Below are 19,376 nucleotides of genomic sequence, written 5' to 3' on the forward strand. Positions count from 1 at the left end.
TTTTATGTATGCATTTAATTAACTCCTAACTAATCACTTCTTAATTCAGCAAAAGTTAGAACAGGTTGATCTTTGTTGTAACTTCGTTCTTACATAAAGTTTCTAATCCTAATTATCATATATTCCTATATATATATATATATATATATAATATAGTATAAAATTATATATATCATATATCTTGTATATTATATATTATATATTACATTTTCTAATCCTAATTATCATATATTCGTATATATGATACAATATAATATAAAATAAATTATATGTTCTATCATATATTATAAGTATATATAATAGTTACAACTTTTAAAAACAAATTTTTTCATTCGATTCGATGAATCGATAACTATCTATAGAAATTTATTTAAATCAACGATTGCCATTTCTGTCAACTGGAATCGAACAAATATTATTTATCTCACTCTTCTCACCCACTTTGAGAAAAAGATTTCTCTCATTAGATGGAACAGATAATAATTTAGATAAAAGCAATAGAATAATCAATATCATTTTCGTATGCGTCGATAAGCAAGGTGACTTTTGCTTATTCATGTGTGATATAGGATATATCGATTATACGATTTGAACTTTCGATAAAGAACTTGCCATTTACAAGAGGTCATCCATTTCTCTCTTTCTCTCTTTTTCTCTCAGTCTAACTATCTATCTATCTACCTATCTATCTATCTATCTATCTATCTATCTATCTATCTATCTATCAATCTCTCTTTATAGCAAAACTAACAATTTCCTTTTAGTATGTATGCACACGTACAAATATCGACATATGAATATATCTATTTCTAACACATACACATAAGTAAATATAGAGCGTAGTCTCGTCCCCCATGAATATGTTCGACATCAGAGAAAGTTTTATTATCAGTGGTCCCTTGTCTCGGGTAATCATCGTTTATTGAATGATATACATAGATAGAACGAGAGAGAGAGAGAGAGAGAGAGAGAGAGAGAGAGAGAGAGAGAGAGAGAGAGAGAGAGAGAGAGAGAAAGAGAGAGAGAGAAAGAAAGAAAGTATCCACTTAAATATAAAAAAAGAGAAACACTTATGTACTTAAAAAAAAAAAATAGAGAAAACGTGTGTACTTAGAAAAAGAATAAACATTTGTGTAAGTACGTATGTGTAAAAAAAAAAAGAGAGAAAGAGAGATAGTATGTGTATGTAAGAGAGACAGAGTGAGAGAGAAAAAGAGAGAGAGGGTTTGAGAAAGAGACAGAGGGGAGGGGGAAGAAGAGAGAAGGGCTTTAAATGAAAGTGCAATCGAGCAAGATATTAATTAGCGTACCCCATTGATTATAACAGGATTATATCCACTTTCAAATCGACCAAGTTTACCGACCAAATCAATTTTACATCAAAGTTTTGCTCGAAAACGTAAGAAAAGTTTTTAATCGTTTTGATTACTTATTTTTCCTTTTTTTTTCTTTTTTTTTTTCTTCTTACTTTACCTTCCTTTCTTTTTTCTTTCTTTCTTTTTTTTCCTCTTTTTCTTTCATTTCTTTTCCCTTCATTTTTCGTGTTTCTTTTTTCTTTCATCTCTGTTTTCTTCATTCATGTTTCCTTCTTCTTTCATTCATTTTTCTTGTCCCACCCTATATTCCTTTTTTTTTATCACGTTTTTTTTCTTATCATCTTCGTTGTTCGTTCACTTTCGTTTCGTTTCGTTTCGTTTCGTTTAATTCATTTTCTATTTTTCTTTCTTTTTCTTTCGCGTGTGTTTTTTTTTCTTTTTTTTTCGTGTTTGAAGTTTCGATGAGAATATTTTTGTAACTTGCACAAGATATGTAATTCTAATGATGAGTTATTTTTCCTTCTTTTTTTTTCTTCTTCTTTTTTCTTCACCCTTCTTTTTTCTCCTTCTTATTGGATCACGCGTTCGTTATCATCGTCGTTATCATCGTGTGATCCGTTTTCTATATACCACCTGCAGTTACAGCGATGTTTATAGATAAATAATATTCTTGTGAAAATTTTGTTATTGCAATTTTCTCTCTCTCTCTCTCTATCTCTCTCTCTCTCTTTCTTTCTTTATTTATTTTTCTTTTCTTCTATAGTTATACTAATCGATTACTATCATCACATTGTATGATTATATTCTTTATCTTATTACAAACTTATCGTTTATGGAATCGAATTTTTTGATTTTTTGTAAAACAAGAAATGAAAAAGGAAGAGTGAAGTTTACGTAAATGCAAGTATTTTTTTCTTCTCTTTATTGCATATATATATATATTATGATAATAAAATATAAAAACAGTTAAAACGATCAAGAGTAATAAATTTAAGCTTTGAAACGAACCGGACCATTACTATTGCCTCGAACTTGTCCATTTAATAGTTATCTGATATCGACCGACCATAAAAGGTATCCCATGCAAGGTATTAAAACGTAATCGATACGTATGTCGAGGGTGCTCTTTATGCTTCCATGAAAATGGTTATCTCAACCATCTTCTTACCCCTCCTTCCACCCCCTTCTATCTTCTTCCATATACTAAATTATATCTTAAATAATGACATAAAATGAAAATATCAATGACACGATCGATGATCAAAGAATTCAATCTATTTGTTTATATTGATTTTCTTTTTTATTTTAATTAATCCTTTATTATTAAATCAAATAATTAATTTGTGATTTGTAAATTTAGTAGGAATTTATATTCTCTCTCTCTCTCTCTCTCTCTCTCTCTCTTTCAATATTTATAAATTAATTATATTTAAATTTATTATATATAAATTACAAAAATACATATGTGTGTGTGTGTGTATATATATATATATATATATATATAAAATTAAATTATTGTAATTATTGTAAAATATAATCTATTCATAATATATTTATATATATATATATAAAATATACATATATACATATATTATTTTATTTATATTATTTATACTTACTTTTATTATACATACACACATACACACGTACGAAATTATTTCAATTCGACGCATCGTTAAAATTTCACTTCTAATATAAAATAATATTTTAAATAAGAAATAAAAAATAAAAAGAAAAATAAAAGGATAAACGAATAAAACTAACATCAAATACAAATATACAAATGTTATTAGAACTTAGAAACTTAGAATCTAGAAACTATAAATTGGATCGAAGAAAAACATTGTGGAGTAAGAAATGGAGACGATAAAACGTAGAAGTAGAGTTAGCAGTTTCGGTCGTTTAATAATGATAATAAGAAAAATGTAACAGACGTACAAACAAACGAACGAACAAACAAACAAACAAACAAACAAACAAACAAATAAGCAAAAAAGAAAAAGAGTAAGAGAAAAAGTAACAAAACAAAAAGAAACGAAAAGGAAGAAGAAAGAAAAAGAAATAAACGAGTCGTTCATTCTTTCACGACGTCTCTTCATCTTGAAGAACAAACTCGAAGAAGGTAGGAAAAACGTAAAGAAAGAAAATGTTTGCTTGCTCATTAACGTGAAAAAGAAAACTACTTCTTACACGTGTGTACACCTACATACATACATATATAGAGAGAAGGAAAGAGAGAGAGAGACATAAACTAGAGTACACGCACACACATACATGCACGTAATCGAATACATACATACATACATACATACATACATATATATATATATATATATATATATATATATACACATGGTGTCCGAATCAATTTAAACTTATCAAATATAAAATGAAGTTATGTCTTTCTTTCACATATACAAAGATATATATATACACACACACATATATATAGTACTATAAATTTTATATAAATTCTAACAAAGGGCGAATAAAATCAACGATGTATTTATGTCTATACTACGATCGTTGATTTTAACATCACGAACGAGAAGAACTATCTCTTATAGAGTAGAGTGAGAGGAGTAGTCAGGGTGGAGATAGATAGGGGTTGGGGGTGACACGATTGGAGTGTTACATGCAAATGGGCGATAATGTTAACGAGGTCATAAGAGGTAACATAACGCGATCGTGGTCCATTTTGATGGAAGAGTACTAAAGGAGAAATCTACGATGAGAAGGAAACACGAATCTTATAATGTATTTTACATATATATGTATGTATATACGTACGTATGTATGCACTCATATATGTATATATATATATATGGAATATGATATATGTATGATGTATCATATCAAATAGTATATATTTTTATTATTGTTATTATTATTTTTTGTTATATCCAAAAAATAGTAATAATTATATATATATATATATAATTAATTATTTATAGAATCATATATATTATATATGTATTATATATACAATATAATTGTATAGTATATCATACACATACATAAACGTATACACATTACACATATAATGATACAATATATATATATATATATATAAATATTATATTATATATATTCTATATATTATACAACATAATATATAATACGATTATATAATATATCACATATATATTTATATACATAATATCTCGATTCGTGCGGCTAGGTACTTACAGGTGGCTAACGTCGTTCATTAATGATTCACCTCCTATTTCTCTGATCCCTTCTACTCCTCCTCCCCTCCACCTTCCCCTCACCCCTCTTTCTTCTCCTCCTTCTCATCCTCCGTATTATCTTAATCCATTTCAACGACTGGAAAAGACGAGTGCTCTTAACTTCGTCGTTATCCCGGGTTACGGTGTGGACATCGTCAAGGGAAACGAGATTAAATCGACGATGGTGGGTTCGTCGAACGTGGTGGAAAAAGTGGAGATGGTGTTGCTGACGATGGTGATGGTGATGGTGATGATGGTGGTAGTGATAGTAATGGTGGTAGTGATGGTGATATGGTGGGGATGGATCGAAGGGTAAGAGTTAGTAGGAGTTGGATGGAGCACGAGATGGAATAAGAAACGATGAAAGGGATAACGATACATGCTTGATTTACTTTCAAAAACGTATAAAAATAATAGAATGGAAGAAAGAAAAAAGTAAAAAGAAAGGAAAAGAAAAATGGGACGAAAGAAAGAAAGAAAAAAAATTAATCTCTTGTCTCTCTCTCTCTCTTTTTTTTTTCTTTCTCTTTTTCTTCGTTTGTCTGTCTGTCTGTTTCTTTTAATCTTGTGTTATAGTTTTGATTCTTTTCTAATACCTTTTTTTTATCTTCTTCCTTTCGTTTATTCTTTTTTATTTTCTCTTCTTTTTTTTTCTTTTTTTTTGTGAGATTAGGCACGTAAGTCTCTTAGGAATAGATATAATCACGCGTAGACGTGACATTTTTCTAACGGAACGTACGGGAACAGTTCGTTTTCGTTAACGAGATCGAGATCTAGATCTTTCTTTTTTCTTCTTTTTTTTTTGTGAGGAAGAGATGAATTAGGAAGTGGTGATCCAACGAAAGAGAATAGGGAATCTAATTTAACTGAAAAGATTCATTTTAAAGAGGATATCTCGACGATATTTATCTAATCTTTCGTTCGCTTCATTGAAAGACGTCTGATTAGAAAAAGGATTTTCAACTTGCTACTTAACCATTTAACGCTAATACGATTTCGTATTATAATTATAATAAATTCAATACTTTTTTAATTCTACGATAGAGAGTAATCATCTTTGAATACTTTTCTTTTTTTCATAATGAATGCGCACAAATGTATGAGAATATAAATATTTGCACGAATAAAAAATATTCAAATAAAAAATGAAACGATATTAAATAATAAATAAACTAATAAATAAAATTATTGATATTCTACGGAGTTAACAAAACCAAAAATGAAAATAATAAAATATTGAACGAACATAAGTATGGTATAGCAATGTGTATGTCCATGCTAAAAAATACAAATATAATGAATATTCACGAATGATTAAAAAATAAGATCAAAATATTGAACGATAACTAATAAATATATATATATATATATATATATATATATATATATATATATATATATTTACTTCCATAGTGGATTTAACAACTTCACGACGACCCTCGTCATCGTATTACTGAAGATGAACTTACGTCTCGAACGACGTTATTCGCTAAAGGATCAACGAATGATCTTGCTTAATCCCCGAAAAATCTTCTCCCTTCTATTTCGTAGAAAGATATGAGTTTCCAGAGCTTACACGTGAATTCTGGCTTTCTAGACATGTACGCACCACCTCCTTCAAATACTCTGATAATGGAGGCTTTATATTCGAGATCTACGCATTTCGCATAATAGATGAAGATCAAGATAACAAAGATAAAGAATTATAGAAAGAGAAAGAAAAAACGAAATAAACTATATTAATTACTATATATATATATATTAAATATATTAATATATTAAATATAATATTAAATAAAAAATATCAATATTTGGAAAGTTATTATACGAATATTTAAACGTTCCATTAAACTAAAAATAATTTATATATAAAAATATATATTATAAAAAATAATTTATTAAGTACATAATGTGTATATATATATATGTATGTATAACATATATTTATTAACTATCTGAAATAATGATCCTTACACTGTCGCGTAGTATATTATACGTAATATATATTTCCTTTCATAGTAACATAATACAACATTATATGTAGTATATTGTATATGAGATTTCTTTTATGAAAGAACGAAGTCTAATTCGGAAACTTCGATGATGATCCTTTTGTAAGACTTATGATCCAATTCACTAGAAGAAATCTTTCACGACGACCATATTGACTCTCCATACAGATCGCATTTCTTCTTTTTATCTCTATGATATTTGTGTGTGTATGTGTCTGCTATGTGTCTATCTTTGTATCTGTATATACGATGGCTCTGTTTATGTCTGTGTGTATATGTATGCACGCGTGTATGCACGTGTGTAAGTGCGTATATGCTCACACGTGTTATTTTCACGTCTTCTCGGTGAAAGACGCAAAGTTAGTATATATCGTTGAAAACGAGAGAGAGAAATAGAGATAGAGAAAAAGAGAGAGAGAGAGAGAGAGAGTGAAAGAGATAAGAAAAGAATAGCTAAAGAATTTTTTCTTCTTTATAGAAAAAAAAAAATAAAGAAAAAAATAATGTCTTGCTCGGATAATCTCAAAAATGAATCTCGAAAAGTCGCATATAACCATTTTCAATTCGATAAGAAAAAATCAATATATATGTATATACATATATATGTACAAGATTGTACTTTGAAGATACTATCTTTTATATACCTTATTGATGTTCAGATATTTGTTGAGGTTTAACACTGTATACAGTACATATTGTGCATGTATCATTTATTTTAATTATATCGTTATATTCTTTATCGCTACTTTTTTTTTCATTGAAAACATGTAGTAGTATAAATACGTAGTACAGACAAGTATAATATTAATTTAATTTATTTATGTTAATCGTGTATATTTATTTTCGTTTTATATTCTTTGAGTGTATGTATGAATTTTTTGACAAGTATAAGCTGATAGTATTTATTTATATATTTATTCGTACGTTTATATATATATTTATTCATTTATTTATTTATTTATTTATTTATTCATAATAATACGTTTAAGTAGACGTGTTAATTATTATTGCTATTATGCTTTATTAATTCGATTAATATATAAACTGTATTTATCGGATATGAATTGTTAATTATATTTATTGTATATTCGAATACGAAAAAGTACGTATCAATACAAGCAAGTAATATATTAATTTATATTTATTATTTATATATATATATATATATATATATATATATATATATATAAATCCATGCAAAATATAATAATTTTATATAAATCAAAAATATGATATAAAAGAAAAAAAAGGATACATATATAATTTAATATAAATCTATTGTCATTAAATGTAATATAATAAATAAAAAATATGATAAATACAATTTATCGTAGACGTCGTAATTATATATGGACAAGTCCATATATAACATTATATATATATATTTGTGTCAATTATTCATATATTAATACTTTATTAATACTTATAAATAAAATATTTATTAATATCGATTATTCGTACTAATACATCCAAATTTAATGAAATATGAAAAACATATCTATGTATGTACGTATATACGCATATGTAAATATATATGTACTGTATAGATTTTTCATAATTTTCGATTATGTACATTCATGCACACACACACACACACATATTATATAGATTTTAGATTTATCACTCATACAAGTACATACATATGTATATACATACATAACATATATAAAGTGAATACGATGATGATAAAACATAAAGAATCGTAATATCTCTTTATTCGTGAGAAAAAGAGAAACACGCATACACAAAGAGAGAGAAAGAGAGAGACAGAGAGAAAAGTCATATATACCTACACTATAATTCATATGTATTATATGTACATACAAAGCAACATAGAATATATTTAATTTATACTTATGATAAATATTAATACGCCTAAATATGAAATATATAATATGTATATTTCAATTTATCATTCGTATTAACACTTAAGAATTATATATGTATGCATAATACATTTATTTACATTTATCATATATTCGAATACCTAGATCTACATATACACATATATTAATATACATACATACATACATACATACATACATACATACATACATACATACATACATACATACATATATATATATATATATATATATATATATATGTTAATGCAAATATTGTAATATTCTCAATTTCTCCTTTTTTGGTTTTTTAAACATATTTATCATTTATATAAATTTATTATATTCCCACCTCTACTTGAACATATATATATATATATATATATATATATAAATATAAAAAGAAAGAGATAGCACAATCGTTATCATGGTTCACGTTAACTGGCATTCTCTCTCATTAGAACGGCTACGATAAAATAAAAAACAACGGGACAAGAACGAGGACAAGAGAGAATTTATATGGATTAAGTACAATCCCATTGTTATATCCCTTACTCTCACTCACCAACCCTTTATCTTACTGTACCATAAGTATTATTTCCGAAGGAAACAATATTTTAAAATATGATCTTACCATGAATCAGATGTTCTTTTTTAAAAATTCATCCTTCTTCAATTGACATAAGTGATCCTTTCTTTCCTTCTTTGTAGACTCTCTATTCTTTATTTTTCATATATTCTTGTTTTAATAACTGAAAATGAAGAGAAAGATGTGAAATTTATATAATAAATTCATTTTTATAAATACAATATTTATATATATATATATATATAAATGTAAAAATGATTAAAAATAATTAAAAATTAAATTGAATAATTAAAGATGGAATCTTATATTATATTATATAAAGTAATATTTTATAATAGTATAAAATTCATAGTAAATAAATAAATAAATATATATATATATAATATATTAATACTATAGTTCAAATTTACATGCAAAAATTATAATTTAATTTAAATAAAAAATTAGATAAAAACGATGTATATATTAAATAGTAAATAATCATATAAAGCTCTAAACATTCTATTAAAAAAACTAAAAAGAAATAAAAAATAAAACAAATACTTATTAAAAAATCTAATAAAAAAAGAAAAGAAAATAAGATCCAACACAAGTAATATATTTTGCTTATTTCCAATTTCAATGGACATAACAATGATTCTTTTAATTAATTAATTCATTCATTCCCTCATTCATTTATTCATTCATTCATTTATTTATCTATTTATTTCTTTATTTATGTAATGGTCGAGAACAAAAAGTAAAAAAGAGAAATAATATTCGACACACAATAAAATCGATAAAAATAATAACACTTCGCACGAACGCCTAGTTTAGAAATCAAAGTCTATTTTTAAAAAATGTTTCTAAACAAAAAAGACAAGGAAAGGAAAAAAGAATTACGTGCGACTTTCGACGAACATCGAAGACCGCGTTATTACTCGATATTGATTGAAAGATTATAAATCGTATCTTAAAATATTGCCGTTGGATATATAAAATCCTAAAGAAAGCGTGTAAGATGAGAGAAATTTGACGTGGAGGATAAAAAAGAAAGAAAGAAAGGAAAAGAAAAATAATAAAAAAGAATACACGTGAGGGAGATACGTATTACCGGATTTCTGAAAGAATAATAGAAGGGTCCTTTTGTTGGAGGAAGAGAAAAAGGAAGAAGAGGAAAAAGAAAAAGGAAGAAATGAAGAAAAAAAGGAAAAAAAAAGAAAAGAATGGTTAAAGGATTTATGATTAAGAGTTGATAAAAATAATAAGCTTCGTGACCTACCTTACCGATCGCGAATTTTCCCGCGTATGGTGCACATGGCGTTTTTTAATATTTAAATAGTAAATGCCTCAACTAGTCGAACGTCGCAATTTAAGAGTGAATATCAAAATTTTTGTTCGTCGTCGTGACGTCATTCAATAGTTTATTTAAAAAAAAAAAAAATGAAAGAAAAATTGAAAATGAAAAAATTGAAAAATTGAAAAACCACGAGATTTATAGGATAGTATCGACAAATAAATAAAAAAATGATAATTATTATTATTATAATAAAGAAGCGTATATAATACAATATAATATGATATTATGTAATATAATTTATATTACATTATAAATTATACTAATATAATATAATATTTGATTTAAACATTATAGATACTCTCATCATAAAATATTTATAACATGTCCCTTTCCCTAACTCTCACCCTCTCTTCATCTCACCCTCCACATTCCTCTTCTACCGAGTGATCGTTGAATTTCTGAGAAAGGAAAAATCTCGGAAAGAAAATTAACGACACGAATAACAAGTACTTGACCGAAGGATGCTTTGCATTTTTACATTTTAAAGAAAATGGATAGGATTTATTCTAGCGAGAAAATTTAACAGATAAGTTTAGAGAATCTTAAATGTAGTTTCTTTTTACTCCAATTCATGTAAATCTTGTACGAGAAGGATATTTATCGTATGCTTGAATTAATTTCATTCGAGCATATTACTTCCATTTTTTCTTTTCTTTTTTTTTTTTTTTATCGAGATGAAATATACACATATATATCGTATGACAATTAATTTAATATTTTGACATTTTTAAACAAACACGATTTCAATCGAAAAATGATATATTATAAATATATATATATATATATATATATATATATAAACTAACAATTAATAAAAATAATAAAAAACAGATATATACGAACGTGTATCTCGAAAATTTCTGATAACACTTCGATACTTTATCAAAACAAAACAATACCAACGAAAGAATATTTTTTCGAGATCTTAATTTTATTTATTTCATTTTATTTCGTTTCATATTAATTCTTTTTTTTTCTTCCTTTTCTTCTTCTTTTCTCTTTACAATTATCCAATTCTTTTGTGCCTTAGTTGAAGTTTAATTATCCACACGAAGCACGAATCAAGTTTGAATTTAATTTTGAAACGAAACTCTAGCAACAATCTTGACTCGCACGTGGCAGAATAATTTTTTTTATTTTTTTTTATTATTATTATTATTTTCCATCTTCTCTCTCTCTCTCTCTCTCTCTCTCTCTCTCTCTATTCTTAACCGGATATAAGTTTAACTTTGAAAGAAAACTCTAGTAACATTCTCGACTACTTTCTAGGAGAATTTTGTTTACCATGCATTCTCTCTCTCTCTCTCTTTTTAACCAAATACAAGTCTAACTTTGAAAGAAAACTCTAGTGTAACATTCTCGACCAGTTTACAAGAGAATTTCGTTTACCACGTTTTTCCTTTTTCTCTCTCTCACACACAAACACACACAGTCACTAACCAACTCTTTCCTTCTAACTTCCTTCTTTCTTACACCGTCCATCCGTCTTATTTGAAAGAAATAGAAGGAAAAGTTAAAGGGAATTAAAATATAAACACGAAGTTAACAATAGCCTTGAAAGAAAAATCTTACTAGAGAAATTTGCTACTTTGTATTTACGTCCAGTACTTGACTTATTTCCGTAGAAAAAAGTCTAGAAATAGAAGAAGATAAAGGTAAAAGGAAAGAAGAGAAGAAAGAAGAAGAAGAAGAAGAAGAAAAAAAAAAGGTAAAAGAGGAAAGAGCTGAGAAGGCAGAATAGATAGAAAAGAAATGAAAAAGTAAAATGGAGAGAGTATGTGTGAGAAAGAGATGGATAGATGGTACATGGGGTTTCTTTTTTGTTTCCTTGTCGAGAAAGAGAGAGAAAATGAGAAAGAGAGAGAGAGAGAGAGAGAGGAGGAAAGCGATCCTAGCAACCCTTATATTCTTCTGTGATGTTTTTCTACTTTTTTTTTTTTCTTTTTATTTTCCTTTTTTTTCTTTTTTTACTAAAGAATGCCGCCATTAAGGTGGTCCAACCATCTTTTTTCTTTCTTCCTTGAGGAATTTTCACGCGTATAAAAGCTTTAGAAACTCGAGATACCAAGAACTCCTTAATTGGACTTTACTATAATAAAAAAAAAAAGGGGAAAAGAAAAAGGGGAGAAAAAAGAAACGATATACTCGATGAACGACTCGATAAAGTTTTATGAACGCATTTGCGTATAGAAAATTGAATATTACGCGTTTATCGTGATATATTGAATCGATACTTTTTTATGATAACTTTTTGGAAACGATTAATAATTAGATTTGTTAATGATTCGATGGAATTAAATTTATTAGAACATACACACGCGTATATACACGTATTCGATTATTTTTCATATTTAAAAAATAGTCAACAGCTTAAGTCTCCTTACTACCCTTTTTAAAAATCAACACATATTACCATCACATCAAAAAAAGAAAAAAAGAAAAGGAAGAGAAAACATTATAAGAATATGTACAAAAAAGAAAAAAATATAAAATCTAAACGTTTTCATAGCTAAGTACAATATGTGCGTTTATAAGTATTCGATAACCAATATATAGGATTTTGGTTGATTTATGAACGATTCTACAATAAATCCAATAACTATTACTACACACACACACACACACACACACACACACACACACACACACACACACACACACATATATCAAAGGATTACAAAAAAAAAAGATATAAAATCTAAACATTTTCATAGTTAAGTAGATATAATATATACATATATAAGTATTGGATAACCAATATACAGGATTTTGGTTGATTTATGAATGATTCTACAATAAATCTAACAACTGTTGCTACATATATATATATAGGTCAAAGGATTATTTGATTATTACTACAATCACACGATCTCTCTCTCTCTCTCTCTCTCTCTCTTTCTCTGTCTCTATCTCTTTCTTTCTCATAAGCATACGCACGAGCACACATATGTACATACACAGATACATAAATACACACATAGTTACATATCGTTATCAGAAAAGTTTGAGTATCGAGTAGGTACCCACTTTTGCCGTTACGATAAGCTTATCTTTTGCATCCACGAAATGATGTTAAAGTAGAACCTTGCATGGAAAGTATGCGACAAGCGATTTTTTTAATTCAACATGAATTTTTCATACTAGGAAAGTATAAAAATCGAATCGAGGAGAGATAGTAAGTAAATGGTGTAAGGCTGATGGTAAAGGGAATCGTGAGTGATGGGAGAAGGGGTTGAGGAGGGTTGTTGGCTGACGTAGAAGGGGGGAGATAGGGAGGAGGTAGGCTGTGAGGCTTGTAAGTGCTGTTCGAGAGCTAGTCAAGATATATATGTGTATGTACATATATATTTACTTATACATATGTTTATACACACACATATATAACAGGACATATGTTTATAAGTATATGTATATATTATAAGTACTTTTGTGTAGTTATATACATAGTATATGTACTTTAACATACTTATGTACATTTACATATATATATATGTATATATATGTATGTATGTATTGTATATACGTAAGTAAATTGAAATGTACATGTACGTAGGTAGATTTATACATGGTATATGTACATGTAAGGGACGATAGATTTATAAGTATCTATATACGTATGTATATATATATATATATATATAGACACGCGTAGTTATATACTATGTGTTCAATGCTGTCGAACACCCGTTGAATTTTGATTCAACTTGATCAATGTACTCTAACTATTTTGTCTTGCTTTTAACGTGAAATTTCTCTGCGGGTGAAAGTAAAATAATTTTACTCTGTCTCACTCTCTCTCTTTCTGTTTTTCTTTCTCTCTCTTTCTTTCTGTCTCTCTGTCTCTGTCTCTATCTATTTAGCTATATATCTATCTATCTATCTATCTATCTATCTATCTATCTATTTCTTTCTCTTGTTTTCTCGTTTTTCTGTCTTCGTCTATGTCTCTATCTCTGTCTCTGTCTCTGTCTCTTGATGCGCACTGTCGTCTATATTGAAATTTTACGTAACGTCGCACTGTAATATGTTACATGTATAATACATGGGCAAGTGATAAGAGATTGTACAAAATTTTCCATTTAATCTGATTAAATATCTTACGGCATTTTTAAATTAAAATGTTATACATTAAAAAAGTTGTTGAACGTGGATTTTCATTTCTTTTAAGAAATTTATATATGTGTATATATATTTTTATATTTATATATATATATAATTAATTAAAAATATTACTATTACAAATTTTAATAAGCATCACATAAAATAAAAATAATTTTATTTGTTACGATATAAATCACAAAATATACATATATGTATATATATATATATATATTTTTTTTATTATAACATAATGGAAATATATTATATTCGTTTTTTTAATTTAATATATGATATATATTTATATATAAACAAATTATAATAAATATTTGTAATAGTCGAAAACGCAATAAATATTTTTAGGATCAACGTAAGCAAAAAATATAAAGAAATTTTTACGAATGAGATAGAAGACTCTTACATTCCTTTCCATGAGAAATATACAACTCGAAATAGTATCAAGTATGAAAAATAAATTACAAGTTTTATCATGACACGTGGAAACAGAAAACTGTCGCCAAAAGCTTACTGTTCTCTACGATGTTCGAACATTTGTCTCAGTCTCAAAATCGATTTTACAAATCTACGAATCTACGAAAAGAAAGAACAAAAATTCTCGTATTTCTTACGAATTGATTTACGCGCGTAAAACTGCATAGGATAACATCGAATTTATGTACATACATACATACATACATACATACATACATATATGTATATATATATATATATATATATATATATATATATATATATGATCTAATCTTCTTTAAGGAATAACAAACAAACAAAAATTTATTTTTGACTTTTGTTTCTTTTTAATCATTACATAATATACTTTCCTTTTTTATTTATATAACAATTTCTAATTAATTAATTTACAAGATCGTTTCTAATAAAGAGGATAAAAGAAGAGACAAGAAACAAACTCTGTCAGTAAAATAAATAAATAAATAAATACATAAATGAATAAAAAGAAATAAAATAAAATGAATAAATAAATAAATAAATAAATAAATAAATAAATAGAACGTACAATTCTACAAAAAAAAAAAAAAAAGAAAACACGTATGTACATACATAAAAAGTTATAAACAGGGAATGATAAAATAACGCGCCTATCTTTTCTCGATATAGAAAGAAAAAAAAAATAAGTTTAAAGAATAAAAAGAAAAAGAAAAAAATAGGATTGAGTTTAGGAAAGATGGAAAGGGGAAGAGGAATGCCAATAGGTGACTCAGATTACGATCTCGTTGCACTTTTTAAAAAAAAGTCTCTTGAGTTCACGATTTGCGTATGTTTGCATCGTATAATGATGTAACATCTAAAAGAAGAAGAAGAAGAAGAAGAAGAAGATGTAAAAGAACAGTTAAGGGTAGTTCGGGGTGTATATCCATTATTCAACAACTTATATATACATATATATATGTGTGTATGTATATGTATATATATATAGTGTGTGTACATATTTAACTCGAAGTATGCGTCTTTCAAATTTGCGTTAAAAAGTTTAACATACATATCTACATATCTAGATACTTACGTCTCTTGCATATTATACACTGTCACCTTTAAAGGGTCATTTGTTAAAAATAGAAGAAAAGAAAAGAAAAAAAAACTTTTCTTGAGAAAAGAAAAAAAAAGAAGTAATCGATCGATCTTCGACATTCGAGACATCGCGCAATCTCGAACATATTTTTCAATGGAATTAAATTGAATTATTATTATGTTAATTATATTATAGTTAAATGAAATGGAATTAAACCAAATTAAATTGAATTACATTAAATTAAATTAAATTATTTTCATAGGAAGTGATCAATTTTTTTTTTCTTCCTTTTCTTTTTTTTATTCATTGGATTTTATTTTCCTTCTACTTGTTTATATGTCTTTTTTTCTTTACTATTCCATTGAAATATTTATAAAAAAAAAAAAAAAAAAAAAGGAAGAAGGAAAGAAAGAAAGAAATTCTTCGCGTCGTTAGTTGCAAACAAAAAATCATTATTAGATATGTAATATAAATAAAGATCGTGTATCTTAGACAAATCTTGGAGAAATTAATATTTTTTTATTTGCGAATGACAATGAACGTGTTAATGAACGTGTTTCTATTAAAATGGGAAAGGAAAAAAGGGAAGAGAGAGAGATAGAGTGAGAGAGAGAGAGAGAGAAAGAGAGAGAGTGAGAAAAAAAGGACAAAAAAGGAGTCTCATTTGCGTCTTGACAAAGTAAAATGGAGGTTTAAATCGACTCGAGGAACGAATACGTAATTGAAAAGAGAAAAAAGTAAATGAATAAGAAGTTTCAATCGTTTCTCTGAATCACGGAAAAAGAAGAAAAAAAAAAGGAAAGGAAAGGAAAGAAAAGGAAAGAGAAAAAAAGAAAAAGTAAAAGTACATTATAATCTATTAGAAAGTTATAGGTATTTTACGTTAGAACGATCTTAAATCTTTTCTAAGAATTTTCTGTCGATCTCTCGATTTAGATCGATTTAGATTAAAGTCGATGTCGATAGATAAAATATCTTCATTTCATACATTTCTAATTCCAACTAATGAGTCAATACGATGTTATTAAAACGATCTCGTTCTAATAGTTAACGATTAATAATCGCGTTGAAATATTATTTAGATACACAATTTCATTACCTTGAATTACTATTGATAATATTGATAATAAAAAATAAATAATAATAATTTTTTGATAAACAAGTAGAGATAGGGAGAGAATGAGAGAAAGAGAGTGAGATTTTCCAAAGTCCATTATCGAACATATTAGAGAAAAAAAATATTTTTTTATGAAAAATAATACGAAATTATATTAATTGCAATTTTTTTTTTTAGATTGACGATTATTTCTCTCTCTCTCTCTCTCTCTCTCTCTCTCTCTCTCTCTCTCTTTCTCTATTTCTCACTGTCGCTCTTTCTCTTTCTTTTACCAATAACCAATCAGTATTTCGATCTACTTCAGCTTCATAATCCGTGATCGACATTTTGATTTTATACGCTATCATATATTTCTAAGTAATCCTTCTTTTTTTCTTTTTTTATTGTTACTTCCTTCCTTCTTTAATCTCCTAGAGCTTTGAAAATATTAAAAAAAAAAAGAAATAACAAGGATATAAACAATGTCATGTCAGTCGATTTAAAACAATATTGAAGATATGCAATATTATATCAACGAAATTAATATTAAATAAGTTTATTATTATTATTATTATCATTAATAATAGTAGTGGTAGTAGTAGTATTATAAATTAAAAAAAGAAGTAGAATTATGATCGTTATTAGTGTCATTTAAAGACAAATTCGTTTTGTACGAAATATTTTCATATCTCATTTATTTAATTGATTTTATTATAAGAAATCAAAAACTACAATTATGAGTATTATTATTATTACTACTGTTACTTTTAATTATATGTATATATATATATATATATATATATATATATATATATATATGTATGAATTATTAATATATTCATTTAATATTATATATTTAATTTATTAGATATCCAATTAATAATATTATTAATACAATATTATTAATCATATACATATGAATAATTAAATAATAATTATATATAATAATATATATAAATAAATAATTAATTAACAAAATTATAAAGATAGAGAGAGAGAGAGAGAGAGAGATATTTCGATAAAAAATAAAATATAAAATATAATATAAAATAAAAAAAAAACGACATATTGACGACTTAAAGTTAGAATTAATCCCAATAAATCAACAGCATCATTAGAGTTATCCGACAGGAAAACGAGAAATCAATGAAGCAAGCATGTGTTGGCTATATATCCAAATATATTATATTTATACACGCATACGCGTATGTACGCGTATATATACATATGAAAAGTTATATAAACGTTTGTCATCTCATAAATTTAGTCAAATGAATATCCTGGCATCACTTCTCATGAAAGCTATCGTATTAATTAGCAATTGCCGCTTATCGCGTATATTCTCTTTACGTATTGGCCTAATAAGCTTTTTGCTTAATCAGCTTATTGTCTAGTTTAGGCCTTCAAGCATATTTTGTTATACGAAACGGATCTCCATTTTGGCATGAATAGGCATTTCAATGAAAATCAATCCGGAATTTAACAATCTTGAATTATTCATTTTTAAGTTTACCTTAAATCTATTTTTATAATTATATGTATATATATATATATATATATATATATATATATATATATATATATACATATAATTATAAAAATATTTAATATGAAAATATTTATAATATTTTAATAAAAAGATATTTATAAAAGCTCTCTGCTAATAAAAATATCAGTTAACGATATCGATCGTTCGCCATTTGAAAAATTCTTTATCACCTTTGAAAATAATTATTCAATATATCCACCATTTCGTCTCTCTTATATCGTTCTATTTCTTTCGATTAATATCGTCACGATTTAGAGAATTATCGAACCTCGTAAATAAGAAAAAATTCTCATAATTCATCGAATTATTAAATCCCTACCCGAACTTACAAAAGATCGATCAATGACATCGATTCTGTATAATATAAAAATATCTTTTATTATTATAAAAAATAAATTCGTATAATCGTCATCTTGTTCGTTTCAATTCCACGCTCTCTTTCTCTTCTATTTCTTATCAAAAAGTTCATAGAACGTTAGAGTTTGTGACTTCGATTGGAAAAACTGGAAAAATATTAACCAATGATATTTCGTTTACCACTGAAAACCAAAGTTCTTCTGTCTATCTCTCTCTCTCTCTCTCTCTCTCTCTCTCTCTGTCTGTCTCTCTGTCTCTCTCTCTCTCTCTCTCTCTCTGTCTCTCTCTCTCTCTACCTATTTCTTTCTCTTTCTCTCTCTTTCAGTCTCTTTATCGTCGCATGAAGTTTCATGTAGAAAGTAGAATTCTTCAAAGTAAAGCTATTTTCAAGTTTCAA

General features: G+C 26.4%; 1 protein-coding gene and 1 long non-coding RNA gene across 8 annotated transcripts in view; one reads left to right on the forward strand and one right to left on the reverse strand.

Annotated features, from left to right (window-relative positions):
• Window positions 1-19,376, forward strand: part of LOC127070556 (prolactin-releasing peptide receptor-like) — a 71,502-nt gene that overhangs the window by 28,625 nt on the left and 23,501 nt on the right. The window lies entirely within an intron of this gene.
• Window positions 1-19,376, reverse strand: part of LOC127070557 (uncharacterized) — a 70,065-nt gene that overhangs the window by 16,065 nt on the left and 34,624 nt on the right. The window contains exon 3 of the long non-coding RNA XR_007784571.1: window positions 9,037-9,154. This is a non-coding gene — a long non-coding RNA (uncharacterized LOC127070557). The remainder of the gene's footprint in view (window positions 1-9,036; window positions 9,155-19,376) is intronic.

Source organism: Vespula vulgaris, chromosome 18, assembly GCF_905475345.1.
Source record: "Vespula vulgaris chromosome 18, iyVesVulg1.1, whole genome shotgun sequence".
NCBI classification, from domain to species: domain Eukaryota; kingdom Metazoa; phylum Arthropoda; class Insecta; order Hymenoptera; family Vespidae; genus Vespula; species Vespula vulgaris.